Raw genomic sequence first — 12,577 nt, 5'->3', positions numbered from 1 at the left:
CCAGCACTGATAGAAGTTAATCTAGTACGTTTCATGCAAGCAAAACAAAACTAAACCAAAAAAACATGGAAGGCTGATAAGGGAAGGAGTCTCCTTATTTCAGTAAAAGTAATGGCAGTCCAGAACCTTTATAACAGTTAGTGGATGAAAAGCTGTGTGTGTGTGGTGTGTGTGTGGTGTGTGTGTGTATGTGTGTGTCTATGACTGTGGGTAAAAACATACTTGCTTTTGATAATCTTCCTCAGCCTAAATAAATGTGTTGGAAAATGTTTTTTTTTTTTTATTAATTTATTTTTGTTACAGATGTTTCTCCTTTTCCCCCCATTGACACCCTCCTCACCATACCCCCCAACCCATCCCAGCTTTGTTGTCCATGTTCTTCGGTTATGAGTACATGCATATAAGGTCTGTGGTTTATCTCTTCCCTCCCCCCCATGCCCCCTCTTCTGAGGTTGTCAGTCTGTACCCTACTTTCACATCTCTGGGTCTACCCTGTTCCTCAGACTGTTATGTTCACTATATTCCACAAATAAGTGAGATCATGTGATATTTGGCTTGTTTCGCTTAGGATAATACTCTTCGGGTCCCTTCATGTTGTCTCAAAGGATAAGAGATCATTCTTTCTTACAGCTGCATAGTAATCCATTGTGTATATGTACCACTGCTTTTTTATCCATTCGTCTAATGATGGACACTTGGGCTATTTCCAGATCTTAGCTATTGTGAATAGTGCTGCTAAGAACATGGGGGTATATATATTCTTTCTGATTGGTGTTTCAGGCTTCTTAGGGTATATTCCTAGAAGTGAGATCACTGGGTCAAATGGCAATTCAATCTTTAATTTTTTGAGGTAACACCATAATGTTTTCTATAGTGGCTGCACCAGTCTGCATTCCCACCAGCAGTGTACTAGAGTCCCCTTTTCTCTACATCCTCACCAGCACTTGTTGTTTGATGATTTGTTGATGGCAGCCATTCTGACAGGTGTAAGGTGATACCTCATTGTTGTTTTAATTTGCATCTCTCTGATGATTAGTGATGTTGAGTATCTCTTCATATGTCTCTTAGCCATTTATATGTCCTATTTAGAAAGATGTCTATTTAGTTCCTCTGCCCATTTTTGAATTGGGTTCTTTGTCTTCCTTTCATTGAGTTATATGAGCACTCTATATATTTTGGAAATTAACCCTTTATCTGATATATCATTGGCAGTTATGTTCTCCCATACAGTGGATTGCCTTTCCATTTTGATGGTTGTTTTCTTTTGCTATGCAGAAGTTTTTAGTTTGATGTAGTCCCATGTGTTCATTTATTCCTTGATTTCTTTGCCTTAGGTGATGTATTAGTGAAAATTCTGCTGTATGTGATGTCTGAAATTTTGTTGCCTATATTTTCTTCTAGGATTTTTATGGATTCACAAGTCACATTTAAGTCTTTTATCCACTTTGCGTATATTCTTGTGTATGGTGTAAATTGATGGTCTAGTTTCAGTTTTTTGCATGTAGCTGTCCAATTTTCCCAACACCATTTGTTAAAGAGGCTGTCTTTACTCCATTGTATGCTCTTGCCACCTTTGTCAAATATTTATTGAGCATAATGTCTTTGGTCCATTTCTGGGTTCTCTGTTCTGTTCCACTGGTCCATATACCTGTTCTTGTGCCAGTACCAGGCTGTTTTGATTACGGTGTCTTTGTAGTATAACCTGATATCTGGTATTGTGGTATTGGACAGCTACTTTGTTTTTCTTTTTCAAGATTGCTGTGGCTATTTAAGATCTTTTTTGGTTCCATAAGAACTTTTGAAGAATTTTTTCTAGTTCTGTGAAATATGTCGTTGGTATTTTGATGGGGATTGCATTGAATCTAAAGATTGCTTTGGGTAGTATGGACATTTTAATGATGTTAATTCTTCCAATCCATGAACAAGGTATGTGCTTCCACTTTTCTATATCTTCCTTTATTTCTTTTTTTCAATGTCCTATAGTTTTCTGCAAATAGGTCCTTTACTTCTTTGGTTAAGTTTATTCCTAGGTATCTTAATTTTGTGGCTGTGATGGTAAATGCGATTGTTTTTCAAGTTTCTCTTTCTGTGAGTTCATCATTGGTATATAAGAATACTGTTGATTTCTTGATGTTAATTTTGTATCCTGCTACTTTGCCAAATTCATTTATTAAGTCTAGTAAATTGATGATTTTTACTAATTGTCTTTAGGATTTTCTATGTATAATATCATGTCATCTGCGAATAATGACAGGTTCATTTCCTCCTTTCCAATTTAGATCCCTTTTATTTTTTCTTCATATCTGATTGCTGTGGCTAAGACTTCCAGTACTATGTTAAATAAAAGTGGCAAAAGTGGGCATCCCTGTTTTGTTCCCGTTCTTAAGTAAAATGCTTTTAGTTTTTGTTCATTGAGTATGATGTTGGCTGTAGGTCTTTTATATATGGCCTTTATTATGTCAATATATGATCCCTCTATTCCCACATTGCTGAGCGTTTTTATCAGAAATGGGTGCTGGATTTTGTCAAATGCTTTTTTAGTGTCTATTGATATGATCATGTGGTTTTTATCTTTAATTTTGTTTTTGTGGTGTATCATATTTATTAATTTGTGAATATTGTACCAGCCTTGCATCCCTGGGATGAATCCCACTTCGTCATGGTGAATAATTTTTTTGATGTATTGCTGGATCCCATTTGCTAGTATTTTATTTAAGGATTTTAGCATCTATGTTCATCAGGGATATTGGCCTGTACTTTTCTTTCTTTGTAGTGTCTTTTTCTGGTTTGGGAATTAGAATTATGCTGGCCTCATAAAATGAGTTAGGAAGTCTTTCTTCTTCTTGAATTTTTTTAAATAGTTTGAGGAGAATGGATGTTAGTTCTTTGAATGTTCAGTAAAACTCCCCTGTAAAGCAGTCTGGGCCTGGGCTTTTGTTTGCTGGGAGTGTCTTGATTACATCTTCAATTTCTGTAGTTGTCATTGGGCTGTTCAAGTTTTCTATTCTTCCCGGTCCACTTTTGGGAGACTATGTGTTTCTAGGAATTTGTCCATTTTGCTTAGATTGTCAAAATTGTTGCCATATAATTGTTCATAGTATTTGTTAATGATCCTTTATATTTCTATGGTGTCAGTTGATGCTTCTCCTCTTTCATTTCTGATTTTGTGTATTTAGGTTCTCTCTCTTTGTTTCTTGGTGAGTCTAGCTAATGATCCATCAATCTTGTTTATCTATTTGATTAACCAGCTTTGTTTCATTAATCCTTTGAATTGTTTTTTTGGTCTCTATGTCATTTATTTCTGCTCTGATCTTTCCTCTTTCCTTCCTTCTACTTGCTCTTGGGTTTTCTTTCTTTTTGCTTTCTCGTTCTTTAAGTTGTGAGGTTAGATAGTCTATTAGAAAATTTTCTTGTTTCTTGAGGTAGGCCTGTAGTGCTATGAACTTCCCTCTCAGAACTGCTTGCACTGCATCCCATAGATTTTGTGTTGTTGTGTCTTCATTTTCACTGGTTTTCAGGAAGTTTTTAATCCCTTCCTTGATCTGAATGGTAACCCATTCATTGTTTAATTACATGCTATTTAGACTCCATGTGTTCAAATGTCTTTGTATGTTCTTGTTGCAATTGATTTCTAGTTTCATGCCATTGTGATCTTATGAGATGCTTGATATGATTTCAGTCTTCTTGGACTTGTAGAGACTTAGTTTGTGTCCTAACATGTGGTCTGTTTTTGAGAATGTCCCATGTGCACTTGAGAGGAATGTGAATTCTGTAGTATTGTGGTGTTATTCTCTGTAGATATCTATTAAATCCATTTGGTCTAGTGCTTCATTTAGAGTCTCTGTTTCCTTGCTAATTTTTTGTCTAGAGGATCTATCCAGTGATTTCAGTGGGGTATTGATGTCTCCTGCTATGATTGTTGCTATTGATTTCTCCTTTGAAGTCCTCCAGAAGATTTTTAATATATTTTGGTGCTCCTATTTTGGGTGCATGTATGTTTACCAAGGTTACATCTTCCTGTTGGATAGATCCTTTCTATATTATGTAGTGGCCTTCTTTGTCTCTAGTTATGGCCTTCATTTTGAAATCTAATTTATCAGATATGAGTATTGCTACCCCAGCGTTTTTTTTTTTTTTCTTTTCCATTTGCTTGGAGGATTTTTTTTGCATTTTTCATTTTCAACCTGTGTGAGTCTTTCGTTGTGAAGTGGGTCTCTTGTAAACAACATATATATGAGACATGCTTTCTTATCCAATAAGCTACTCTGTGTCTTTTAATTGGGGCATTCAAACCATTCACATTTAAGGTGATTATTGATATGTACTTATTTACTGCCATTTTTGTTTAGTGTGGTTATATTTTCCTTCCTATTTTTCTACTAACTACAGCAGTTCTTTTAACATATCTTGCAGTGCTGGCTTGGTGCTAATGTATTCCCTTAGCCTTTTTTTTTGTCTGGGAAGCTCTTTATTTGACCTTCTATTTTGAATGATAGCCTTGCTGGATAGAGTAGTCTTAGATTCAGATCCTTGTTTTTCATGACCTTGATTACTTCATGCCATTCCCTTCTGGCCTATAGTGTTTCTGTTGAGAAGTCAGCTGAGCGCCTTATGGGGGTTCCTTTGTAGGTAACCTGTTGCTTATCTCTTGTGGCCTTTAGGATTCTCTCTTTGTCTTTAATTTTTGGCATTTTAATTACTACGTGTCTTGGTGTGGGCCTGTTTGGGTTCTTCTTACTTGGATCTCTGTGCTTCTTGAACTTGAATGCCCTCTTCCTTCACCAAATTAGGGAAGTTTTCTGTCACTATTCAAATATATTCTCTAACCCTTGCTCATTTTCTTCTTTTTCGGGGACTCCTATGATGTGAATATTATTATGTTTCCCATTTTTCCACAGTTCTCTTAAGCTGTCTTCCTGTTTTTGAATTATTATTATTTTTTTGGTTTTCTGATTGGTTGATTTTTTTCCTACCCTGTCTTCTAATCCAGTCCTCAGCTTCCTCTATTCTGCTGTTTAGTCCTTCCAGTGTGTTCTTTATTTCTGCTATATCATTCTTTTTTTTTTTTTGGTGGTGTTTTTTTGTTTTTCCAGTTGGTTGGTTTTCAATGCTTCCATGTATTTACTAATGGTGTTGATGTCATCACTCATGCTGTTGAGCTTCCTTAACATCGTGGCTCTGAATTCTACCTCTGAGAGCTTGTTTAACTGCATTCCATTTATCTCATCTTCAGTAGAGATCTTTTTTTTTTTTTTTCATTTGGGATTTGTTTTTTGTTTCACTATTTTGTCTATCTCAGTGGGTTTTGGAGCCTGCAAATTTTCCCTGTGGGTGTTGGTGTTCTGCTGTTTGTGGCTCTCTCTACTGTGTTTGGATGAGCATGGGAGGACTCACATTAAACACCACTGTCAAGTCTTACTTTCCTGGGTAGATTTGCAAGCCCAGGAATGGTTCAGTTATCCTCTAGCTTTTTGCTTGGAGGCTATTAGTCTGAGTTACTTGAAGAGCCTGGGGTTCTCAGTGGAATGAAAAACTCCCTCAAGTATTCAGTGTAAGAGGATTTCCCAAGGGTGGGGCAGATGCTGGTTGTTAATGAGCCTCAATTTTCAGTTCAATGGCCCACCTAGGTGGGGTTGAATCTCTGAGTGAGGGGCTGCCACATCTCCCCAGAGCCTTGGGAAGGAGTAAGATGGCCACCATCCTGTGTGGCCACAACTCAGCAAAAGCTCTGAGCACCCTCCAAATCCCGAGTGTCCCCACACAGTTTCAGTCCAGTTCACCCTCTCTCTGCTGGAGCCCAAGGTGAGTGGCTCTGGCTATTTTAGCCTCTGTCCCAGCTCTCTGTGCTGTGGAGTGGGCTTGGGAGTTTAACCCCTAGGGTGCTGCGCACAGTTAAGACTGCTGCTGTCCATGGGCTCCCAGTCCCACTCTCGTGCCTCCGCAATCCTACCAGGATCGATTCAGTGTCCCTGGTTACATGGTCCTCGCAAGCTGCTTTTCTGTTGCTTTTTCCCGACTATTTGTCTTTATTTTAGTTGTAATTCCAGTTTGATCCTGGGAGATGGTCTGTGTAGCTTCCATTCACTCTGCCGCCATTTTGGAATCTCCAGAAAATCTTTTTCTTACTCTGTGCTACAAAGCATAGAAATGAATCCTTCATAGTGTTGCTGGAGATAATTATTATCTAAATGTTCATTAATTTAATACTAATGCAATTAACATGTTTCCTGAGGAGTTGAGTTGTTTAATACTAGCTATGCCACTTATATCAGTATTTATTGTAAGCTAGCTAGTATTCTGAAAACAATTGACTAATATCCCTCAGTATGTTTTTCAACTCTGTGAAAATTTTTAGTTTTCAGCTAGAATTTTCCATAGCTGGCTTTGAAATAAGAAGCAAATTAATTTTGGAAAGGCTTAGGGAAAAATTGTTCAAATGGTTAAAACCTAGGAAACAGTAAAAGAAATTACTTTTAACTAGTTGAAAGTCAATTTGAATAACTTACACATGGTTGAACTTTAAAAGTCAGAATTTTCCATTATCTAATTTTTACAAAATAAATACCTCATGTAGTATTTACAAAATAAACCTGTTGTAATATTATTTTTAGTAGAGTTAATTGAAGGATGTCACAAATAGATGACATTATTTACTTCAATAAAATATATTTTCCTCAACAGTTTCTGATTTTTTTTTACTTTAAGAACTACCCTTGTCCTTGTTTTTCAAGTTTTATAGATTCTTATAGTCCACTATAGAACACTGATATATGCATGTAATATATTTTGAATTTAATTAAGTTGTTAGATATATTGAACATCTTCACAATTGTATCTGTGTTTACTTAGGAACTTGGGGAAAATTTTATTGAGACTGAATATTATAAGACTAATAAATTGGTTATAAGGTAGATACGCTTCAAGTTACTTATGTTTGTATGTAGGATGGAGATGTTTGCTATACGTTGTGCCTTAGACACAAACCTTTGGTAATGAGATAATCCTGTTTATGATTACATATTTATATCTTGGAAACTATACATTATTACAGATATATAATAGCTACAATAGTTTTTTTAAATTTTTTTCTTTATTGATTTTAGAGAGAGAAAGAGAGAGGGAGAGAGAGAGAGAAACATTGATGAGAGAGAACATCGATTGACTGCCTCCTGCATGCCCCCCGCTGGGGATCGGGCCCACAACCTGGGCATGTGCCCTGACCGGAAATTGAACCGGCGACCTCTTGGTGCGTGGGTCAATGCTCAACCATTGAGCCACACCGGCCTGGACACAATAGTCTTTTTAATTCCCATTAGCAGTCTTTTGTTTTCTCCAATTCACTTAAACATCCACATATGGCTGTTTATATGTGGCTGTCCTATTGCAAATATTTTGTATTAGTTTGTTAGGGCTGCCATAACAAATGATCAAAAACTGGGTGACTTCAACCACATAATTTATTTTTGCACAGTTCTGGAGGATGGAATCCAAGATCAAGGTGTTACAGGGTAGGTTTCATTCAGAGACCTCTTTCCTTGACTTACAGATGGCGGTCGTTCCCTCTGTCTCCACATGGTTGTCCCTCTGTCTGTTTTGTCTGTGTCCTGATCTCTTCTTCTTATAAAGAAAGCAGTCTGTTTGGATTTGAGCCCACACACAGGGCCTCATTTTACCTTAAATATCTTTTAAAGACCCTATCTTCAAATATAGTCACATTTTGAGATACTGAGGGTTAGGACTTCAACATATAAATTTTGACAGGGACAAAATTCAGCCCATAATATGTCAATATATAATTATTAGCTTGCATAAGTGTTTCATATATACACATACATATATACATTTACACACACATGTACAATATGATATGTGAATAAATACACACACACACACACACACACACACAACCCTGACCCATGAACAGAGCAGGGATTAGGGCCACTGACCCCATGCAGTCGAAAATTTTTATATAACTTTTGACTCCAAAAAAACAAAATTTACCTTGGTATCCACATGCAATTGGTTTCAGGACCCCTTGTGGATACCAAAATCTGGACACTCAAGTCCACTATATAAAATGGTGTAGATCAATATATACAGTCAGCCCTTTGCATCTGCTGAATCCCCACCATGGGTCGAAAACACTCTGAAAAGATCCCCAGATAAGTGGACCTGTGCAGTTTAAACTTGTGTGTTAACCTGGGCATGTGCCCTGACTGGTTGTATATGTATCCAAACGGAAGATAATTATATTCATTTATTTAGTGTGTATTAATGAAATTGGGAAATGAAAAAATATCAGATTCAAATATATGCATTTTTAAAGAATAGTTTTATTGATTTTAGAGAGAGGAAGGAAGAGGGAGAGAGAAACGGATAGGAGAATGAAACATCAACTGGCTGCTTTCTGCATGCCTTCTAGTGGGGACTGAGCCCGCAACCCAGGCATATGCCCCAACTGGGAATCGAAACAGCGACCTTTCGGTGCATGGGAGGATGCCCAAGCAACTGGGCCATATAGGCGAGGGCTCTAATATATGCATTTTTTTAATGTTATGGAATAATCTAGATTTTAACTGAAATGAGCCTCAAATGTACATATAATACTCAATGTGTTATTCACAATTAGATACTAGTAATTTGCAAGTGCTCAAAACACATATACAGGTGTTTGCTATCAATCCAAATTTATGAGTAAATCTTTGTCCTTGGGTTCCAGGATTATGTTTAAGACCTCCTGCTACCTAACTTCTTTAAGGATACTTGTTAAAACTCCACTTCATATCCATCAGTTTCATATACAAATATCCTCAAATCTGAAGGGTAAAAAGTTTCCCAGCTCCCTGCCTTCATTCTCTTTTTACTCTGTTCTATCACCTTTCAGTTGATCTGGTGTTCTTGCTCTTCCTTCAGCATGTCACAGTCAAACTTTGACACTCTTCACCTTACCTGAAACATCTCTCCTCCCCTCTGCCCACAAATTTTTAAAAGCCAAGCTCACTCTTTTTTAACCTTTATTCTCTGAAGAGAAGAGTCTTTCCTTAACTCCTGTGTGATCGTCAGTGCTGCTCAAAAAGACACTTAATTAGGAAAGATAGCTGTGTTATAGAAACCATGTTTTATTTTGTTTTGTTTTGTTGTTTTTGTCTACCACAGCGCCAAGCAAATTTCTGGTCACATGGTAGATGTTATGAGTGCTTATTAATTGATTAATTCACAATAGGGAACGTAAATGAAATGAAATGGATTATCACTGTGAAGAGCACCAAAGCTTCTATACTTCTGATGTAGTTAATGTCAAGATTATATTCATTAAATGAAAAATATAAATGAATTACATTTTAAGAATTTAAATTGTCAATTCTAATAGTGGTGCTGTAATATTTGTTATTTTAGGTTTGTGTAAATACAGATTCAACATTTAAACATTTGACATTCCCTTCACTTGACAAAATAAGAGGTTTTCTCGATTAAATCGCTCACATAGCTGCAGGAAAGGTGTTGGCCTGGACGGTACTCCAGGCTGACTTGGGGAATCCACTTCCAAGCTCCCTTTTTGGCTATTGGCCGGCCTTCTGTCTTTGCTTAGTGTTGGCCGAAGACATCAGTCCTTTGCTTTGTGAGTTTCTCCATAAGGCAGCTCACAACATAGCCGCTTACTCCAAGACCGAGAGCGAGGGGAGGGATGGGGAGGGGAAGCTCATCAGATCCAGAGACTTCGTGTAGCCTAATATCAAAAAGCAGTACCTCATCGCCTTTGCCTTTTGTTCAAGAGGAGTTATGCAAGAGGCATTGCCAGGTAGTGGAAACGCCTGGGAGTTCCAAATTAGAGGCTGCCTGCCCTAGTGGATTTGGGGTGCGGTCTGGAATTCTACATTTCTAAAAAAACTCTGAGGCGATGCCAGTGCTGCTCTGCAAGGGCTTTCTTTCAGGGAACCAGGCGCTGCACTTTGTGCGTCCAGCTTCTTAATTTCCATCATCCTCCGTTGGCCACAGTCACTCCAGGGAGGTGTCCTCACCAGACACTCCAGTGCTGCTGCCTTTGTTGAAGCTACCAGTGACTTCCACATTACTATATTCCACATTTGAAAAGTGGAGCACTCTTTCTGGAAATCTTTCTCCACTGGGCTTCTGGAACACCAAATTTACTTTTCTCCTCGGTTTTTCTTCTAGTGCGCCATCTCCTTGGGTATAAATGTTAGTGTATCCCACCATCCAGTTAATCCTTGACCTCGTTTTTTGTTTTCGTTTTTATTATTAACTCCAAAATGGTCTCATGAAGGATTGATTATAGCTTTAAATTCCAGATATGTGTTGACCACTCTCAAATTTATGTCTCTTATGCGGATTTCCCCCCTAAAATCCTGACGTGTGTATCGAGTGCCTCAATGAACACCTCTGCTTGGATATCTAATAGTAATGTCAAACTTAAAATGTTCAAATCTGAACTCTCTATTCTTCCCCCCTCCCTTGCCTTTCCCCCCAACCAGGTCTAGACTGGCCATCTTGCTTCTCACCCATGTTTGAAAACCCAACAACCAATGGTACCACTGTACAATCAGCTGTTCAAGTCCAAACCCTGGCAGTCCCCCTTGACCTTCTCTTTCACTCATCGCAAATGATCACTAAGTCTTGTCAGTGAGTTTCCTTGTTCTCCATCCCAGCATCCTCACCCTGGTCCAGACCATCACTACATATTGCACAGAGTTCGGCATCTGTGTATTATTGATTGCAGCTTCCAGATGCTAGCTCGAAGGATTTTACACAACTTGTCTTTTTCCCATGGTCATAGTTTCTTTTATCCTATGGGATGAAGTTCAGGTCCTTTACAATTGTTTACGAAGCTATCCATAATCTGGCCTCTGATTCCTGCTCCAGAACCATTTCTCTCTACTCCCTCTAAACCTCAGCGATTCTCTGCTGGGCCGTGATAAAACCCTCCCATTTGACTCTGAGTCATCATGAAAATTGCTGCCCTTGCTAGAATGTTCTTCTTTCCCTTCTTTGCCTGGATAGCTTTCACTTACTTCAAGTTTTAGCTTCAGCATGACATCTTCCTAGAGGCTGTCTTTGACTCTTAAACTGGGTTTGGAGCATCCACAATGTAGTCTATAGTGTTATATACTTCCTTATCTTACCAGTCATAATATTTTATACTAATTTTTATCTTTATCTTTATCATTTTTTCCCATTAAGCTCTAAGATTTGAGAAGGCCAGATCAGCACAGTACATTCAGATATTTTGAAGCCTGAAACATAATTTAAAGGGAGTTGCTTTAAGAATAAAAATATGAAAAAATACACACATCCATACATAAGTGCAATTTGAATGTTCACTTATAAAAAGAAATTTCAACAAAGTAAAAAATCAAGGAAGCCGACAAATATAAAAATGTATTACTCTATGAATACATTGCTAAGAGCCCTCCCTGCAACCTCAAAGATTAAGCTTCATCAAATTTCCAGTAAATACACCTGTGCATATTGATCTTCTTTAAACTCTATTTCTAGTGTCAAGAGCAATGCTTATCAACAGAACGGGTACTCAATAAATATTTTTAATGAATATATTAAGCAAATATTTTTTTTTATCCTCACCCGAGGGCATTTTTTCATTTTTTGTACAGATAGAGTGGGAGGGAGGGAGAGGAAGAGAGAGAGAGGGAAACATTGGTGTGAAAGGGACACATCGAGTGGCTGCCACCCACACGACCAACCAGGGCCGGGGACAAACTGCAACCGAGGTACATGCCCTTAGCGGGAACCGAACCCGGGTCTCTCCCGACCACAGGCAGACACTCCAACCGCTGAGCCAAACCGGCCAGGGCTAAACAAATATTTTGAGTTATATTTTTCATACATTTGACATCAACAAGTGTTTAATAAATTAGAGCTTTAAACTTGTGTTACATATTAGAAAATTGTTTTCATAATTATAATTTTTAATTATTTGCTGTGGTCATATTCAGATATTAATAATATACTTCTCTGTTTGCATATTTTTGGACTCTGCAAAAAGTCTGTTGCACTTCTTTGCTAAGTGGAAAAATTCTTCTTTGGATCAAAAATATACATTATGATATTCCTTATATATATATGTATGTGTGTGTGTATCTTTATAGATCATAAATATTAAAACTTTAAGATTAATTTTGAATTACTAAGATTTAATATTTTAGATAGCCCCACAAACAGAAACCCTTTGGGAAGAAATTATCTTCTGTTTTCTTTATATTTTCATAAACATTTGTGTGTGGAATAATAAAGGTACCAATATGTTATGTAACTTAAAAAGTGCATCAAATGTTTCCTTTGTTATGAATTTATCCACAAGACATTATTTAACTGGTTACTTGAATAATAGATTGAAAAGATAAGCTACTTGGCTTAAATCTTTAGAGTTTAGTTTGTTAAAATAGAATTAAATTTGTTAAGTTACTTTTCTAATAACATTTTCAATGTTTTGAAGAGTTGGTGTGCTCATATCAAGATTGTCAGGTGTGTGCGCATGTGTGTATGTTATAAAGTGTAGCCCTCTGATCAATGCACACTTTTTCCTCCCATTTTTCTAAATACA

At 37.3% G+C, this 12,577-nt stretch overlaps 1 protein-coding gene across 6 annotated transcripts in view; it reads left to right on the top strand.

Moving 5' to 3' along the window:
• The window catches only part of SOX5 (SRY-box transcription factor 5), a 960,413-nt gene that overhangs the window by 840,787 nt on the left and 107,049 nt on the right, over positions 1 to 12,577 (top strand). The window lies entirely within an intron of this gene.

The sequence above is a fragment of the Molossus molossus genome, unplaced genomic scaffold, assembly GCF_014108415.1.
Source record: "Molossus molossus isolate mMolMol1 unplaced genomic scaffold, mMolMol1.p scaffold_m16_p_10, whole genome shotgun sequence".
NCBI classification, from domain to species: domain Eukaryota; kingdom Metazoa; phylum Chordata; class Mammalia; order Chiroptera; family Molossidae; genus Molossus; species Molossus molossus.
The sequence above is the reverse complement of the archived record's forward strand: the minus strand, read 5'-3'. Positions and strand labels throughout refer to the sequence as shown.